Consider the following 19,861-nt stretch of genomic DNA (forward strand, 5'->3'; position numbering starts at 1 on the left):
CAGGAGGGTGCTACAATATAAAGTAAATGAATTAATGCCTCTGTTAAAAAAGCAGACAAAGATGGGGGCATGTTAACACATCTGTGTACTAATATCACAAAGTACAGTAAAATCCCAATTGTGCTTGGTCAGTGATGAAAACTTCTTGATTGTGAAACAAAAACGTGTGATATCACCACTTATTTTTGTCTGCTTCTGACTGATTTATTACTGTGGTCCCAAAAGATTGTCTTCAGTGACATATCCAGAGATGCATGACAAGAAATATACATGAAGATATAGTGCAATCTGACCTCCTCTGCACCAATGTACCCTCTAAGCTTTTTTTGGATTATGCGGGTGAATTATTTAAGTGCGTGGCCCGTTTAATTATTTTTTCCTGGTAACTCAAACGAGCCAACATGCCTCATACCTCATTCAATCACAGGACGTTTGTGTGTGGTGGAAACCACATTTGATGAAAGAGAAATGCTCCAAAATCTAGAATTGAACTTGGAATTTTTTAGCAGAGGTAAAGAACAATGTGTATTGTGTAGTCAAATTATGGAGAGGCTCAATAACTCTGTCTTTGGTCTTGACTTTCAGTTTTCCATTTTATCCCAAATTTCCAAAATCATACATCATAATTTTAAAGCCCTGATATAAACTAATTGTCACAAAGCTAATGGAAGCATTTTGCTACATCACTGAATATGATTTACGTAACTACTAAAAAACGTGGCCATTTCTGATTGATCCCAGTCATGATTATGTGTAATTAAAATGGTGACAGTGATGCTAAGAGTGGGAATGGGTAGGCCAGTACGTGTTGCATTGCCATTTTCAGCCCATTACTGTCCTGCTACCATCAGGTGGATACCATAATTTAGCATTGATGAAAAGCCAAAACCACTTTGTACCTGAAGTGTAAGTTAGGTGCCAAGGTCTGTCTGAACTGATGCCCAAGAAAAAAAGGGAGAAACTCCTTCTCCAGGAATATCATTCAGTTTGGTTCTTTTGTCAGGTTAGGCCAAATCTCTTTGTATTGGATGCATCTTGAAATGGGTAAAAATCCATCTCACATGCGTGAGCCTGCTGACATGCTTTAAATTTTTTATTCGTGTTAAAAATGAATGGAAAAACATTTCTTCAATAAATGAATTATAATAAAGTCATATAAATTGACTACTCAATAGGTAAGCAGAACACCAAACTTAATCATATCTTATAATTCTCATTTGTGAGTGTTATCTTACTCAAAGGTTATGAATGCAATTCCAACTACCTGCAGAATGACTAGTATTTTGTTTCACTAGGCACTATGGTGCTTGGGCTCATATGCTATCACTCAGATGAGTCTTTTGATGCCTCAAGGCGTTTAATTTAAAGAACTATTACTAAATGGTACAAGGAGCTGTTAGCTATATATCGCTTTCTCATACGTGTAACATTGAAATACTAGCAGGACTTAAAGAATTACGAATAATACCCATTGAAGAGATTTATATTGTCATAATAATTTATGACTTAAGGATTTCCAACAGTTTCCTCCACTTTTTTCAATCAGAAGAACTCTTAAAAGTCATGATTACTGTCACCTCTGAAGTGAATCTGAGGCTTTGTTTACTGTAGCAAAAAGCATCACTGGTTTGAATTCATGAATGGAAATTCATCTCTCCTTGTAGTTTCTACTTCCCATCCTCTCCTCCTGAGATTTCCTCTTACTGGGGTACATTTCCATAGACACCATGACCCTCTGGTACTTTGTACTTGCGTTTGTGGACATGGAAGAGGCTGCTACACTGGGTTTCTCCCATTGGTATTCTGCCACACAGAAACCAGCAAGGTGACAAGAAACTGTATTCACCACATTTAGGCTCCTACGTTTACCAGTTCAATATTAGCTGCATAAATAGTCCCAGTGAAATGGTTCTCATTTGCTGGATTAAAGTGAAAAGCAAGCAATCATTTTTAAACAATATATTAAAGATGCCACTTTCCTATTACGATAGAGCAGGGAGGGGGATAGGGGATGGAGCTGCCTTCACTGAACATTAGAAAATCACAGGCAAAGTCCTCAGAAAATAAATCCCCAAAATATTAATCGGGACATCAGGACTTAGAGAATTCAAGCACAAAGGTAAAGTACCAGGACAGAGAATTAAGAAGTGCCAGACAGATATAAGCTAATGCAGTGCAGCTTTGGCCTCACAATGAATGATTTAACAAAAATATCTTAAAGACTCTGCATTGAGAAAATGCAGCATTATGCTGTTAAGAGTGCAAAGACTATGGGTATTGAATACAAAAACAAGGAAATCACGCTAAACCTTTACAAAAACCTCTAGTTAGGCCTCATATGGAGTATTGTGTACATTTCTGAGAACCACACTTTAGGAAGGGTGTTGAGGCCTTAGAGTGGGTACAGAGGAGGGTTACCAGGATGATACTCAGGGATGAGGAACTTCAGTTGTAAGGAGAGATTGGAGAAGCTGGGATTCTTCTTAGACCAGAGAAGGTTAAGGGAAGCCTAATAGAGATATTCAAAATTATGGGGATTTTGACAGAACAAGTAGGGAGAAGCTGTTTCCTTTGGCAAGTGGGTCAGTAACCAGAGGCCATAGATTTAAAATAATTGGTAAAAGAACTAGAGGGAAATGAGGAGAATTTTATTCATACTGAGTGAGGGCTGCTGAGATCTGGGACACACTACCTGAAAGGATGGCAGAGTGAGATTCTATAGGAACTTTCAAAAGGCAATTGGGCATGTACTTGAAGACTAAACTGCAGGGTTATGGGGGAAAAGCTGCAGTGTAAGATTAAATTGGACAGCTCTTTTCAAAGAGTTGGCAGAGGCAAGATGGAGCGAATGGCCTCCTTCTGTGCTATAACATTTCATGATTCTACAATTCTATAACTCTGGATTGTATTAAAAAACTGTGACATCTCTTAAATAATTGGAACATAAACAAAATAGCCTGATTTAAGTAGGTAGCAACCACACAATGGAGGGAGTTTTATGCTCTCCCTTTCTTCGGGTTTGCAGGTGAGGATAGCATTTAATCAGGCGGAATGGTGGCCAGTGGAGGGGGAACCGCACCACATTCCCGCCCACCCAAATTAAGCCCGGGCGGAAAGGCCTGTGAATGGCCTCCTGCCCCACTGCCAATTGAGGCCCTTAAGTGGCCTATTAATGCCCAATTAAATGCCTCATCCTGCCCCTACCGGTATTAGCCCAGCAGCAGGCAGGCCAATCACCCCATCTGGGTTGCTTGCCGGCTCTGGGGGGGTGGGGGGGTCCCTCGTTAAAGGCATTTAGTGCCTGATTGAGGTACCCGACATGGGGAAGGGGGCCTCAGAGCCACCCCCTGCCTTTGCTGCCAACCCCCCCCCTGCGCCTCCCACCCCTGCAGCCCCCCACCCCTGCAGCCCCCACCCCATTAAATCCCTCCTGTCCTGACTTACCTGTAGCCTGGTTTCAGCCCCTCCGGTGAGTCCAGTACCGGCAGCAACTGCCACTATGGTGGTGATGCTGCTCAGTTAAAGAGCTCTCAGCAGGCAGGACGTCCATTGCTGGGGTCCTTAATCCTGGGGAAGGCCTGCCACTGACCACTTAAGTGCCTAATTGGCATGTACTCCAGTGGGCCTTCCCCAGAGGAGGCGACGCGGGGCTCTCATTGGAACTTAGGCAGTGGTCGAGACCCCTGTCACCTACATAAAATCCTGGCCAATCACCTGAAATGGACAGATAATGTCAATGCTGATGTCTTACCGGCAGCAAATTGTAAAATATATTTGATCTCACGGCCACAAGAGGGGACAAATTGTGTTTGTGAAAATTATTACCCAGCCCCTCAACAAAATGGCACAGAAGAGCCACATAAACTGTGATGGTCTTGAATTACTTGATGCGATACTAATGCATCCATGCTTAATGTGTTTACATGAAATTTTTTTATCTGTTATTTTAAGAAGGAATTAACCAATTTCTTTGCATTCAATTAAAGCTTCCATTAAAATATTAAACATGGAATTCCATACAAACTTTTAAAATAGGCACATACCAGTGGAGCGCACATCAGGGTTCACTGTTAATCAGGTTGTTGATGCCCACACTTTCAGGCTGAGTCTGTTTCATCCCCACAGCAGTCTACTCAAACTGCTTAGGAGATCTTTCTGCTGTTTGGCATTATTAGCAATGAAGATGACAGAGGAAGCTCACCTTTGCAGTTCTATTTGTTCTTGTGTCTGAGCTGTATAACAAGTGAAAACATATGCTTTTTTTTTGGCCTGTTGCCTTGATTGAAAAAGATGTCCCTGTGCAGTGATATGCATCTTAGTCATAGGGCTACATGGAGTTCTGTCAAATAATATTAACTCACAACACAAGATGTTATTTCGATAGTTGGGCATGGGGGAATTAATTCATAAATTAATCAGTGGAAACCAATGGGATAAAAATCGTGCTGGTTCTATGATGGTTGAACCAGATTATCATCCATATAGTGATGGGGACAATTGCCCCCTTCCTAACGGTGAGATGAGACGGTAACATCACACTGACTCTCTGTTATACGCAGACACTATTTGACAGACACTGACTGTTGGCTTCTTCCCTGTAGGAGACAACACTGATTAATGGCTGCCACCTACCAACCTTGCATACATCTTGTCTCAATCTGTGAGTTCTGTCTGACTGAACCTTCCCAAAACACTTCTAGGTAGCTGCATTTAGATTTTAAATAGAAAGACGGGTTCAACACCAGATTATGCTAGACAATGTCAGGTCCTACTGCAATAAATTGGGCTACGGTAACTAATGATTCTGAGTTATCTGAGATGGGCTAACAACATTACATATTGCTTAGCCTAATTCAATGAGGGAAAATCAACGTGGTGTTTGTTACAATTAAGTCAATGCTTTTAGTGTTAATATTGCCTTGATTTGTTTATTCATTGTGGTTAGGGGAACTCTTTTGTTGAATCACCTTTAGTTCTTTCTCTTCGTAGTTGGCCATTTCTATTTTTTTTTATTCAGCTCTTCATGTCATTCCACCTGTAGTAAGTAGCAGTCCATGTGGTGTGAGAAACATCATTACCTTAGCATCCAACCTGCTCCTATAAAAGTGTTTTTCCTGTTGAAGTCACTTTGATGATCACCTCTAAATAGTCTCCCATGTTTTTCTGGGTATTGTTAATTTTCACCTATGCTTGGTCTGTGCAGTTTCATCAATGTTATCCCTTAATGGTACAGCAGTTAACGATATAATATTAAAAGATTAACTGCTGGACAATGATTGTGGCATTGCTTTATAGCTCCTGGGCTCTGCTTATTTCATATTTGCACACAGCTAAGTTTGCAGCATGCACTTCATTAGCTATGTGAATTTGACCTGCAATTCAGATGTGAATGATGTAATCTTGCCATATAAATTTTGTCACAACACACTTAAATAACCATTACAGCAGCAGAGCATCATTGGCTTAAACAGCAGAATAATTTAAATGAAGATCATATTAGCCTCTGTTAACAGTGACATAAATGCAATAATATAACAGCATTGCTTGGTCTATGCAAGCAGTCCTGTCTGTAAGTTTAGCTTTAATTATTTCAAAGTGTGTTGATGCTTGTTAAAAATATAATTAATTGCTTTAAAAAGAGGCAATAATTTTTTGTGGTTCAGAAACCTTTTGGTGACCAGGATCAGTATGTGGGCAAAATATTCAGGTAGTCAAATAGGAACATAGGAGCAGGAGTAGGGCATTCAGCCCGTTGAGCCTGCTCCAGCATTCAATTAGATCATGGCTGATCATCTACCTCAACGCCATTTTCCCGTGTTATCCCCATATCCCTTGATGTCATTAGTATCCAGGTACTGGTGAGAAAACAATAAATTATTGTTAATACTGTCTATTGTATTGCATTAAAGGGAGGTTGCCTGGTAATACCATATCTGTAACAAACTCAAACATCCTAACGTGGGTATTGTTATTGTTGCAAAGGATCCAAAACCTATACTTTTTTTTGGTAGTTGCCACAGATTGTGACAACTGCAGCAAAGAGGGTGAGTAACCTGCTTCTAGGCCTGCACCGATAGTGCTCCATGTCTGGTGCTGGAAGATTCATAAAAGCAGTTCAAGGGCACCTCTGTAAAAACATGAAGGACATTAAAAAAAGTAGCTAGCTGCTATAATGGAGCAGCTCAGGTACGAGCGGGATGGGTTTCAGTGGACTAAATTGACTTTTCTCATCTTGTTACATTCCTGAATTTTCCTTCCTAAGAGGTTAGGAGCTCAACAAAGTGCAGGCGTTGAACAATTACCTAACCTGCTCCTGCCCATACTAACGAACATATTAAAAATCGTTACATTCACGCTAGTAAAGGCCAATGTCAGATGAAACCTCAAAGTTATCAAATAATAATCATAGGTAATCAGTGCATGGAACAGGTTATCATAAGACTTGAAACTGTTTGCTTTAAAAACAAGGTTACTTCCCTATTCACATAGACTATATTCTTAAATATTTAACATTGGATTTTAAAAACATTAAATCTCGTAAATTATCAAATTGATACAAATATTTAACATACTTATAATTTGTCTTTGCTATTTTGACAGTAGCATTAATCCAAACAAAACAAACAAGTTAATGCCTCTGTTAAAATACTAGAGAGAGGAACTTGATATTACTGCAATATTGTTCAAACAGTAACATTGCTGACAGTAATTTCTCTGGTTTTATGCCAAAATGATATAAAAGCACTACATGAAAAGATAAGTGTCTATAGCTGTTATGAATTCAGGTGTTTTTAGCATTTAAACTAGCTTTTGAATGGAAACATAAGCCTGGATTTAAGCTCGGAGGTAGGAAGGGGGCTCTGTGGGTGTGGCAGGGTGAGGGAGAGGTGATTTTTGGTGGTGGCGCTGTTTGGAGGTTGGGAAACCCACAAATATGGTTTTCCCAAACGTCCTGCAGTTATCTGTAGGTTTCCTGTCCGCAGCCAGCCGGACTGACCGTGACAGTGACAGGCTGGGGGGCTGTCGGGCAGGAGCTCCTACAGCAAAAGGCTGTCGCCGAGCTGGCCTGAGAACAGGTAGGTCTATTGAGGAGGGGGGAGTGAGAAAGATCGCCATGGGTGGGGAGATTCCGATTGTGCGGGTGAGGGGGGGGGGTGGTATTCGATTGTTGGGGTTGTCTGATTGTAGTGAAGGGGGGGAGGGGAAGGAGATATTCCACAGCCGAGGAAGGGTGCAATTGCAGGTAGTAGGGAGTCTGACTGGGGTTGGGGGGAGCTTCCAATCGCATCGGGATCTGACTGCGAATAGGGGGGGGGGGGAGGAAAATTATTCGAGCATGGGGATGTTCCTATTGTGGGGGTGTAGATCCGATCGTAGATGGTGACTGATTGCGAGGGAAGGGTCCGATGGTAGTTGGGGCCGGGAGGGGGTGGGGGGCAGACTGCTTCAGTATTTAAAAATATATATTCTGTATGCTATTGAGATTGACAAACACATTTATTGTCTATTTCAAGTCGTAACATGCATAGCAAAGAATAACAGAAACCTGCAGATGACTGAAGTGATTGGCCCTGAATTCTGCGGGAGCTGCTCTCAGTCTCTTCCCCCATCCCCCCAACCCCTCTGGCAGGGAGATCAGGCAGCCACCTCAGAATTTCAAGGCCGCAACCTAAGTGATGGGTTTAGATGATAACATGAAGCATGAAAGCTAAGCTGGGTGGGCAATGATTAACATTTGAATCTGAGGGAAGATTACGGCCTTGAAATCCATATACCCAGGATTCTGTTATAATATAGAAGACCTGTACAGTTTGTGAAGTTGGGGGCAAGGGGGCAGACATTATCCAAGCAAATGCAATAGCACTATGTTCTGTGATTGCTCAGTATTAAAGGATCAATAACTGATGTCATCATTGCAAGTTTATCAAGTGATAATCTGTAGTTGATCACTCAGAATATCTGTTTTATCGGCAAATCGAGGGAAAGAGCTGAGGCCGATGGTGCAGGATATCGTCAACGTTGAAAGGAACACGAGTGAAGGTGTGAGAATCAAAGAAACAATAGTTAGGAAGTGACAAGCTAGAATTTGCAAAGCCTTTTAGGAAGGAGGGAAAACCAAAGGAGGCCTACTGAGGTCTTGAGGAAGAAGTGATTGCATATAAGGCAACTGTGCAATTAGCCTTAATCTTAGCACAGTGAGATGCAGAGAAGTGAAAGAACAGGCAGGATATCATGGGCCGGATTTTGTGTTGCCAGTAATGAGTTCGTGTTCAGCATTCGCCGCTGCTGGGAGTCAGACAGGCACTGCATGCGCAAATCCGAAGGTTATGGTGAGCCAACCAAAGCTATTCCCCAGGGTTCACTACTTCAAACAGCAAGTATGGAATCAGAAAAAAATACAAAGTTCTGGAAATACTCAGCAGGTCAGACAGCATCTGTGGACAGAGAAGCAGAGGTAATGTTTCAGGTCTGTGACCTTTCATCAGAACTAAAGTTGGGGACGGGGGGCAGAGATTATCCATGAAAATTCAATATGCACTATGTTCTGTGATTGATCAGTTCAACTGCCTGCTGTTTTCACCTGTGGTACACAGCATTGCTGGGCCTCGCTGCAGCTAATGCTGGAAGGGAATCCTCCCTCAAGGCAACCGAAATTCTTGCCATGAGGATCGCGAAAGGTTTGTATGTAGATTTATTCAATGGCACTGGCGAGCCAATATTTGGAAATCAGGAGAAACAAGAAAGGAATGCTCGAGAGCAACAATTGGAATGATATTCATATAACAGCAAGAGAACAAGAAAGGCTGTGATGGGGAGATTAAGTTTGGAGACGAGAATTAAAAGAAGGATCATGTGCTTGTCATGAACGTGCCAAATGATTTTTTTAAAAATTCATCAGTTGGAAACCTGAATTAAACTTTAAAAAAAACAGGAGACAAAGAACTGATAAGGTCATTGCTAGCAGCTAAAATGGCCACCACAATTTGCATCAAAATACCCTACATACCAAGGAATCGAGGTGGAGATGCACATCTGATTAGCCCTCATCCAGAACAATGGACTGAGCAGTTTGACTGAGCTACCTAGTATCACCTTCATTAGCAAGACATTCAAAGCCATCTTGGAACATTAACACTAGTGGAGACGAACCTCAAAGGGTAAACACTGAAACAATGGGACCCAAGAGAGAGATTGGAATTGTAAGACTTGAATTAGTTAAGATGCAAAAGAGAGAACATAGTGGACAATCATGTGACAGTCTCTCCATCTGTGTGGAAATTAGTTTATTTTGGTTACAGCAGGCAAGCATCTGAGTTGAACCAGTGCAGGACCCAAGTGGGAGTTTCTCACTCTCTTTCTCTCTCTCTCTCTAGGCAATGCTGTAAGTTTGAACCCTGCCTGTGGGCTGCAAAACATCCAAGTCTATCATTGCTGCAGGCAGAGAACCTGGAGGAGAAAACCATCTCCATCACTGTCTCCAAGGACACCCTGAGCCAGGTGGCCACCTCTACCTGCCAGAAACTTCAGGACCACGAGTTCAGCCGGAAGACAACTGAATTACCAGACTCCACAGACTGTATTTTTAAAAATTTGTTCTGGACTCTAATCCAACCAATCTATTTTTCTTCACTCTGTAACCTATTTGTGTATGTGTGTGAAAGTTGGAGCATAGCTTATTATCTTATTTAGATCGTGTTTTGATTTTTAAGTACAATAAACTAACCTCTTCTTTAAACTCAAGAAAATCTGTCCGATTGGTTCCTTTATGATCACAGCACATAAAAGGGTTACACACTCATTGAATTGGTAAGCACATCCACTGTTTAGAAGAAATAAATACTGTTGCGATCAAACAAGGAGAGGGACAAGGGGAATCCTTTGACCCCTCCTCACCTGATCGTAACATGCCAGATGAAAAACATGCAGTAAATTGCTGACAATGTGCACATTACAGCAAAACATCGAAAGCAACTTGCCTCTTCCACATTATCATACCACAATATTCCAAATCATCAAGCCTAATTTTACCCTATTACTTAAAATAAAATTACACTTTTTCTCTCAGATTTCTGTGACACTGTTTCATAAGACAAATATATTTAGAACTGGTTGTGATTTTCTCATTTTAGCTGAATGGATAATTTAGATAAATTGGCTCATACTGTATTTAAATTTTTTTTTTTATTGGCCCAGTAACGATGCTGTCTGAATGGTGAGCCTCCAGCTGGGAAACCTGACTGAAAATCTTGATTTTGATAGGCAGCTTTTGAAATCTGTTAATTTGCCATTATACTGTATGCCCTCAGGTGCTGCTTAAGTTGCAGTAAATGCAGTTCATATTTGATTAAACCAGATAAATAATGAAACTACTGCAAGAATTAAAAATTCATCATGCACAAACCATGGCAGAAGCACTAATATGTATTGTGGTGAACAGAACCACAGGGTCAAAGGAATCAGGCTTCACCTTTACCATTATTTTGCTTTCTCTATTTTTTTTGGGACATCCTGGTCTTCTTGCTCTGTCCCTGTTGCCACCTATAGCCAAGGCAGTGGCCCATTTGTTTCTGGGCTCAGGTCAGTGCTTGGCAGAAGCTGTATTATGGGGGATGTGGGTGGGTGGGGGTAAGGGGGCTGAGGGTGCAATATCTCTAGCCTCTGGGTTTCCTTTCACCTCTTGGCAGATGTCTGGCTCTTTTCCTGGCAAAGTGGAGCAGTCAGGGAAGAAAAATTAACACAGTCCAACTCGTTCGACATCAATCTCATACTTTGCGTCAGCCAGCAAAGGAGCTAGTCTAAAGCCAAAGTAGGTCTTTCCTCCTGCCTGAAGAAATGGTCATTGTAACATGAAGAGAAAAGAAACTACTTTACAGTTACATGTCACCAATGTTGTCATATATACCCGAGCAGATCTCCCATGGCATTGGTCAGTGAATTAGAGCATACTAGGGCAGAACTTTGTTGTATCATATTCTACATTTGACATAGCAAGGGCAGTATACTATTCAGCCCCTTAAGCCTGTTCAATTAGATCATTGCTCATCTGCATATAAACTCCATTTACCCACCTTGGTTCTGTAACCCTTAATACCCTTGACATATTTTTGTTAGGCAATCTTAGTTTTGCAATTTTCAATTGACCGAGCCTCACTATCATTATGAAGGAGAGAGTTCCATATTTCCACTACCCTTTGTTTGAAGGTGCTTTCTAAACACCCCTGAACTGCTAGTTCTAATTTTAAGGTATACCCACTGTTTCCCCGACAAGAGGAAATAGTTTCTACTTACCCTATCAATTCCTTTAATCATCTTACTTAGGTCACCCTGTAATCTTCTATACTCATGCCTATATCTATGCAACTAGGGAAAAAGTACTGAGCAAACTATTGGGATTGAAGGCAGACATGTCCCCAGAGCCTGATGGCCTACATCCTAGGGTCTTAAAGGAAGTGGCAGTGGAGATAGTGGATCCATTGGTTATCATATTCCAAAATTCCCTGGATGCAGGAAAGGTTCCAGTGGATTGGAAAAAGGCTAATATAACACGCTTATTCAAAAAGGGAGGGAGGCAGAAAGTAGGAAACTATAAACCAGTTAGTTTAACATCTGTCGTTGAGCAATTGTTAGAATCTATTATAAAGGAAGTAATAACAGGACATTTAGAAAGTCAAAACGCAATCCATCAGAGTCAGCATGGTTTTATGAAGGGTAAATCATGTTTGACTAATTTGCTAGAGTTCTTCGAAGCTGTAACAAGCAAAGTGGATAATGGGGATCCTGTAGATGTAGTATATCTGGACTTCCAGAAGGCATTTGATAAGGTGCCACACAAAAGGTTTATGCACAAGATAAGATCACGTGGGGTTAGGGGCAATTTATTAGCTTGGATAAAGGATTAGCTAACCAACAGAAAACAGAGAGTCGGGATAAATGGGTCTTTTTCTGGTTGGCAAAATGTAACTAGTGGGGTGCCACAGGGTTCGGTCCTCGGGCCCCAACTATTTACAATCTATATTAATGACTTGGATGCAGGGATAGAAGGTACTATAGCCAAATTTGCAGATGAAACTAAAATAGGTGGGATTAGTAAGTTGCAATAAAGAAATAAGAAATTTACAAATGGATATGGATAGGTTTGGTGAATGGGCCAGAATTTGGCAGATGGTGTTTAATGTGGATAAGTGTGAGGTTATCCATTTTGGTTGGAAGAATAGAAATGCAGATTATTATCTAAATGGAGAGAAACTTCAGAGTGCTTCGGTGCAGAAGGATCTGGGTGTCCTTGTGCATGAATCGCAGAAAACTAGTATGCAGGTACAGCAGGTAATAAGGAAGGCAAATGGAACTTTGGCATTTATTGCTAAAGGAATAGAGTATAAGAGTAGGGAAGTGTTGCCGCAACTGTACAAGGCATTAGTGAGACCGCACCTGAAGTATTGCATACAGTTTTGGTCCCCTTACTTGAGGAAGGATGTAGTTTCATTGGAGGGAGTTCAGATGAGGTTCACGAGATTGATTCCAGAGATGAGGGGTTTGTCTTATGAAGAGAGATTGAGCAGTTTAGGCCTTTACTCTCTAGAGTTTAGAAGAATGAGAGGAGATCTAATTGAGGTATATAAGATGATTAAGGCGATTGACAAAGTAGACGTAGAGAGGATGTTTCCTCTGGTGGGGCAATCTAGAATGAGAGGTCATAGTTTTAGGATAAGGGGTAGCAGATTTAAAACAGAGATGAGGAGAAACTACTTCTCTCAAAGGGTCGTGAGTCTGTGGAATTCACTACCCCAGAGTGCGATGGATACCAGGACATTGAGTAAATTTAAGGAGGAGATAGACAGATTTTTAATTAGTAATGGGTTAAAGAGTTATGGAGAACGGGCAGGAAAGTGGAGTTGAGGCCGAGATGAGATCAGCCATGATCGTATTGAATGGCGGAGCAGGCTCAAGGGGCTGAATTGCCTACTCCTGCTCCTAGTTCTTATGTTCTTATACTCATAATTTAACCCTTTTAGCTCGGGTATCATTCTGTTCAATCTGCTCTGCACCCCCTCCAAGGCTAATATATCCTTCTTCAAATGCAGTGTCCAGAACTGAATGCAGTACTTTAAGTGTGGTCTAGCCAGGGCTTTACAGGGCAGTAATATAATTTACATTGTTTTTAATGTGACCCTTTGCTAATAAGCATAAAAGAGACTATCTTGAGGAACGCTGCTTACTGCTAGGTAAAAATTAACTTGACCTGTTGAACTTTAATGCTGCAAGGTGGGAAAGTGTTCCAACATGCACATTTCAAGGTTAATTAGTGGCTAATAGTAGTTGGCAGAGAAGTTGAGATTGTTTAATTCAGGGTGGGGGTTGGAGATCTGATGGGGGACTGACAACAGTGAGAGTGAGTGGGGATCCACAATATGGGGAGTCAACCCACAATGGTAAGACATTCACAAGAAATGATCTGCACAAGAAATGGTAGATCTACAAAGCTAATTGTGGGACTTGATCTGCACAGAAAGATCCATAATGGTGGGAGGAAATTGACAATGGGATGAAATGATAGTGGTTTGCTGAATAGGATGAGATATACAATGGGGGAGACATTAATAACCGTAAAGGGGGGTGGAATTCACAATGGGAGGGGAATGGCTGAGCAACAATATCAATCATAATTTTCACACCTATTAATGCCAACTAGTTAAAAGTATAATTCTTTTTAAATCCTTCCAGAAAGGCCTAAAATTTTCAAGTGGCCTCTCACTTTCCAGCTTGGGACAGCAATACATGGATCCGTTACACATTAGCCTGGAATCCCCTCTCCATTATTACAGATTAATGTGTATCAGTATTCCACAGCATAACTTCAGAGCAATAACGTGAAAAATACAAGTTATTTATATGCACAGTTTTACACTCCCATAAAGTGCAGCAATTGAAAATATAAGAACTCAACCTGTGGTTATAAAAAAATGACTTTTTAAAAAAAGTGATCAATGTGCTGCAAAAATGACCATTGAAGGTCAAAAGATCTGGCTTTGTATATTCAAACTGTCTACTATCTGGCAAGGACAGAAGGATACATTCCAAAGCTAAGAGGTGTCAATTACACCCATCAAGAGACATTTTTGAATTGAATGGGTTCTTCTGAAACAAAGAAGGTTTGAAGTAGCCACATCCTGGGCCATTGACAGTCACCACGGGGAGGAAGATCTGTGTCTCCCAACAGAAGCAAGATGTGGGAGACTTTTAGCTTATAAGATAACCCTCTGAAGAGACAGAGAAAGAGAGAGAGAGAGAGAGCAAGACCCAAGAAAAAGCATCACCAAAGCTTGTCCAGCTGAAAGCTGGGAGAAAATCCAACAAGCCGAAAGGAAGGTGCCCTGTTGTGAATTTTCCATTTCAACTTCTCCAACAGAGAACTGGATGTGATCCCCTGTCTTCAAACTGAACTTTCAACCATGAGAAAAATTTACAAACACCTCCGGCTTGCAACGAAAGAGAAATTGACCTCCGAGAAAATTCAACATGTTTACTGTGACTCCAAAACCCTACCTCCCTTCAAACCACTTACCCCTTTTCCGCTCTATCTGTCTTGTGTGAGTGAATGCGTGAGTGGGTATGGTTGCGACAATTTCAGGATAAGGCATATTGATCAATAAATAATTAATCCTCTGTTTTAAACCTACAAGAAAATCTGTCATTGTCTGTTTATTTGACAAATAAAACACAAAGGGATTAAAACCCTCATAACAAAAACACTTGCTGCAGTCAAGTGGGAGTTGAACAGTGGGAACCACCCACCATGTGGCTGTAACAACTATTATTAGAGTGTATTGTCATGCAGTGAAGGAGCCGTGATAAAATAAACAATGAAATGGAATAATAATGAATTTTTAAAAGTCAACTGCTAAACAGTATCATAAGAACATGGACACTTATACACAGTAAAAATGGAGTAGTGGCCATGTGACCCCCACCTGTAATGGAAATCCACAAACTCGTCAACAAAGACGAAGTTCATTAATCTCATCTGAAATAGCTCTGAGGAGAGCTTCTTTGAAATTGAAAGGGGCTATTGCATATTAATGACTCTGATTGACATGAATGGATTAACAGAGGATGCTGGAGACAGTCTGGCTCATAGCCAAACGAAGATGAATAAGGAGTGAAGCAGCAACATCATAACAGAATGATTCCAATTCAAACATCAAACGATGGCGATGGTTATCGTAGCTTGGCCCATTGTGTAGCCACAACAGGGGAGAGGGTTATACAACTCCTAACAGAAGCTAATGTGAGGGATTTCACCTTATAAGGTAGCTCTCTGGAGAGAGAGAAAGACAGATCAAAACAACATCACAGAAAGCCAGTGAGATGGATCCAACAAGCAAGAACCCTGCTGACCAAGAACAGCCACCACAGCAGAGACATCACAAAGTGACTTGAGACTAACCATCTGTGAAGGTAATAAACTACATACCACCAGCTTTGGGCTGTTTTGCAACCACCAGAGCTCTACAATATCTCCGCAAGTTCAAGACTACAAATAATCAGGCCTGCAACTTTTTAAAAAAGACTTTTCCTCTCGAGAAGATTCAATAATCTTCTGTAAACCATGAAAACTTACCTCACTTGGGACTTTAAACTACCTCTTACCTTTGCTCTCTCTATCTATTCTTCTGTATGCATGTGTGGGTGAATGTGTGTTTAAGTGAGGTTTCAAAAATTTCTGGATTTGTTTAAAAATAGTTTTTTTTTTTACTTACAAAAAAACCTGTAATTTGTCTGTTTATTTGACCCTAAAGACACTCGGCTAAAGCATCATTTTAACTAAACACTATTGTGATCAGCTGAGAGGTGAACAGCGGGAACCACCCACACCCCTTACCACCTGTCCATAACAGTCTATATGTTTAATACATCTTTTTCCCAAATATACTCTCTTTTTGGTTCCAACTACTTGTTGCCTCTGCGTGGTGTTTGGTCAGCAAGGACAGTAGGATAGTCTGCAACATAGATAGTTTTACTACAGCTGTCATCAATGGGACTGCATAAGGAGCTAATAGAAGAGTCTCTCCACCCACAATGAGCTCCACCTCGTAGCCTGGCCAATAATTGATGAGCCACAAACAGTTAGCAGGATTCAGATGATAACTGAAGCCGGACTCAAGTCCTTTGACGGGAACCCAACACTGAGCCCCCAAAGGTACTGGGCTGACACGTTTACAACTCATAGTAGCTTCTTTCTTTGGTTGGAAATAGTCTTGCTCTCTTAAAATTGAACAATATGGAGGGGAGTCAGTAGTGCAGTGGTAATGTCACTAGACCGGTAATCCAGATGCCTAGGCTAATGCTCTTGGGGCATGGGTTTGAAACCCACCACAGCAGATGGTGGGATTTGAATTTAATTCATAAATCTGGACTTTGAAGCTTATCTAATGGTGAAACTATTGTCAATTGTTGTAAAAACCCATCTGGTTCACTAATGCCCTCAGTGGGCAATCAGGAATGGGCAATAAATGTTGGCCTAGCCAGCAACGCCCACATCCCATGAACAAATAACAAAGAAAAATTTAGGGAACAGTGCTGACCTAATGTTAAGTTAATGCTCTTAATCTTAATGCATTACAAGCAAAACTCGCATTGATCACTCAATGGACCTTAATGTCACTTTGCTCTCAGTAATCCCTGATGGAATGGATTTTATGATGGTAAATAAAACATTCTTTCAATTCTTGGATTGGTGTTTTGTTAATTCAGTAGATTTGTTTTTATGCTCCTGCCTAAATCCTGATTAGGAGAGTGGTGTTAGCATTTTTAAAAAAGAAAAACATTATCATCTCTATTTAATATTTATGCAGTGGACCAGGAAGAAACTTAATTGGAATTTACATTCATTGGTTCTTATTCATTCCAGTCATCATAATATAGACAAATGTAATTTTGTATACAAGAATTACAACAAAACTGTCAAAACAAGAATATTTAATTTATAGAAGATAATGTGCAACTAATCCGGGGTGGGTGGAAAAGCAGTTAAGCCTTTGATACCTAAATCTGTAGGACATAATGCAGTCTGTGGTCTTGTATTCATTTCACTGTATAATACTATATGGCCCTTAATGTTTATTTCCAATATGGCTTAGGACAGACAAAATACAAGTAATTCATATACTCTGAATACATTCGATTTTTTCTATAAAGAAATATTTGAGGCTAATGAAATAAGGAGTTTCTAAAGTACGTCACTCTGTAGTGTTCCTTTTCAGTAATATTTTTAATGAAAATGTAGTGTGGTGAATGTAGGCTGCTTCTTTTTTAATTATTAATGGTAGAGTTTAATATTGGCTGTCTAAATAAAAGTAACTAATTTCTATGTTCTGATGCTATTTTAGCAAGCATTGTCACGACAGCCACATTGCAATTAAAAAAAAATTCTACTGGTTAATTTTCTGGCCTTATGACAGCAGTTAATCAATAGGAGAAAAGAGAGGAAAATTTTCAATTAAAAAATGTGCAAAATCGCAGATTATGCAGACACCTCAATGGTGAAATTCAACCTTAGCATTGGTGCAAAGCAGGCCACAGTGAATCGGCAGCCCACTTTATAGCTCACCCCATGTTGTTTTCCATGGACTGCTAATGTGCTACCGTGCATTCTATATTACTATTGATATCGAATGTCAACCACTTAATTTCTAACCTGAACACCAGCCCAGTTCACCAATGTCTAACCTGTATTAAAATAACTGATCTTAATAACCTTTGTTGTCCAAGTAGATGATTGAATACATGTTTTATTTGTAATTCATTCTCGGGATGTGAGCATCACTGGCAAAGCCAGAATTTATTGCCCATCCCTAGTTGCCCTGGAGAAAATGGTGGTGGTGGGCCTTCTTCTTGAACTACCACAGTCCATGTAGTGAAGGTACTCCCACAGTTCTGTTGGGTAGTGAGTTGCAGGATTTTGACCCACCGAGAATGAAGGACCAGCAATATATGGCCAAGTCAAGATAATGTGCAACTTGGAGAGTAATCTGGGGCTGATGATGTTCCCATGCACTTGCTGACCTTGTCCTTCTAGGTAGTAGAGTCTGTGGATTTGGGCGGTGCTGTCGAAGAAGGCTTGGCAAGTTGCTGCATCCTTTAGGAAGTTCGCATTGCAGCCACGGTCGGACATTGGTGAGGTGGAGGGAGTGGATGTTTAATTAATTGTTTAATTAATTGATTAACTTTCGTTATGACCGTCCACTCCATCCACCACCAGCACACTGATGGTCCATAGACACAAAAAATTTAAATACAACTGATGTATAAATACTGAGATCAGGAAATTATTTCAGAGACCAAAACCTTATCCTGTGTTACATGGAACTAATTTAATATTTTTCATGAAATTTAATAGTGTTTGCTTTGGTGAAAAATAATCTAAATTTTCATATTACTCTGCAAAATCTTGAAAATAAAGAGCTGGATGGGAACTAATCAGACTTCAACCCTGGTAAATAGCTTCAAGCCACAAAGGGGCAAAGAAAAAGCTAATGGGATGTTGGAAGGAAATAACAATTGAACTTTCTTTGGGGATTACAATGTTGTTCAATGTGGCCTAGCAGATAACCTGAATGGTTCAACTTTCCAGAGAGGATGCCATATGAATTCTCCTGCAGTTGCTCATTTTAAGCAAATAAACTTAGAACCAGGAAGGATGCCAAGGGGTAGATTTTTAACTTTCCAAAGGAAATGAAATTCATAGAATGCCACAATGCCAGTTTTCTGCCTGAATGGCAAGTTGTAAACCTACTTCAATATGTGTCCTTTCCTCATAAAGCAGGAGGATAAAGGTTCCTCAGAAGGACTGGCTATCGGTCTCCACTAAAATAAGCCTGTTTTGCAATTCCAGTGTAGTGACTGGTTAATTGGATAATCAAGTGCGAGGGTTAATACTATTTATGTTAATAATCAGAAAATTGAATGAACATCAATATTATAGTGAGTCACTCACAAATTGGAATTCATGAAAGCAGAGAATTAAAATATATTTGGCCAATTTCCACGCCATAAATTGTATCATACTAATGGTACCATACAGTTAAACGAAAGTCTGGGCAAGAAATTGCACTTATTCAACCAGTACATGACAACTAACTGACTCGAATGGTCCAGTAGTACTATTGCCTTAAATGACTCACCAAAAATAAGTAGAGAAATATATTAAACAGAAATGCTGAAATTGGTTTTCAATCAGATGTTGAACATTTTAAAAGCTCATTGATATGTTCTTTTTAAGGCAAATGGTTACATTGGAGATGAGTCTTCTAATCCAGTTTAGAAAACAAATGAGAAAAGGGTGGGAAGAAAAATATGCTTAATACTAAAGTAAATTTGGATTTTTCAGATATTACAGCCTAGAAATTACTCTTTGATATTAGTGTCCATATATTTAACACAACTGCATGATGTTCCTCTGTCCACTATTTTAAAATGAATGGGATAATGACTCCATTAAAATGGCAGACAGAAGAACATCATACAGATGCATTCTCATGGCAAACAGCAACAGCTAGGCTTGTAGGCTTTGAGCACTGCTTACCCAGTGATTTTTATTTCACTGAGATCTGTGAGTATTTTCACAATAAAATATTCAGTTAAACCTTTTCAAGTAAATCTCCACTATAACAGTCCTTGAAACATACAGGTCAACAGCTCTCTTCTCATGTATAATTTACCTTAACACATTTGTAATGCAAGAGTCAATGTTAGCACAATCACCTTATGGGGATGCTTGAATGAATTGTCGGAAAACATTTCCACATTCCTTAGAAAAGCGAATTGTATGCTACTGTAAACAGGCCGCAAATTCTTTCTGATT

The 19,861-nt window shown here is 40.1% G+C and overlaps 1 protein-coding gene across 1 annotated transcript in view; it reads right to left on the reverse strand.

Annotated features, from left to right (window-relative positions):
- The window catches only part of LOC137346507 (sialate:O-sulfotransferase 1-like), a 188,760-nt gene that overhangs the window by 87,828 nt on the left and 81,071 nt on the right, over nucleotides 1-19,861 (reverse strand). The gene's annotated exons all lie outside the window — the stretch shown is intronic.

Source organism: Heterodontus francisci, chromosome 30 (assembly GCF_036365525.1).
Source record: "Heterodontus francisci isolate sHetFra1 chromosome 30, sHetFra1.hap1, whole genome shotgun sequence".
Classification (NCBI taxonomy): Eukaryota; Metazoa; Chordata; class Chondrichthyes; order Heterodontiformes; family Heterodontidae; genus Heterodontus; species Heterodontus francisci.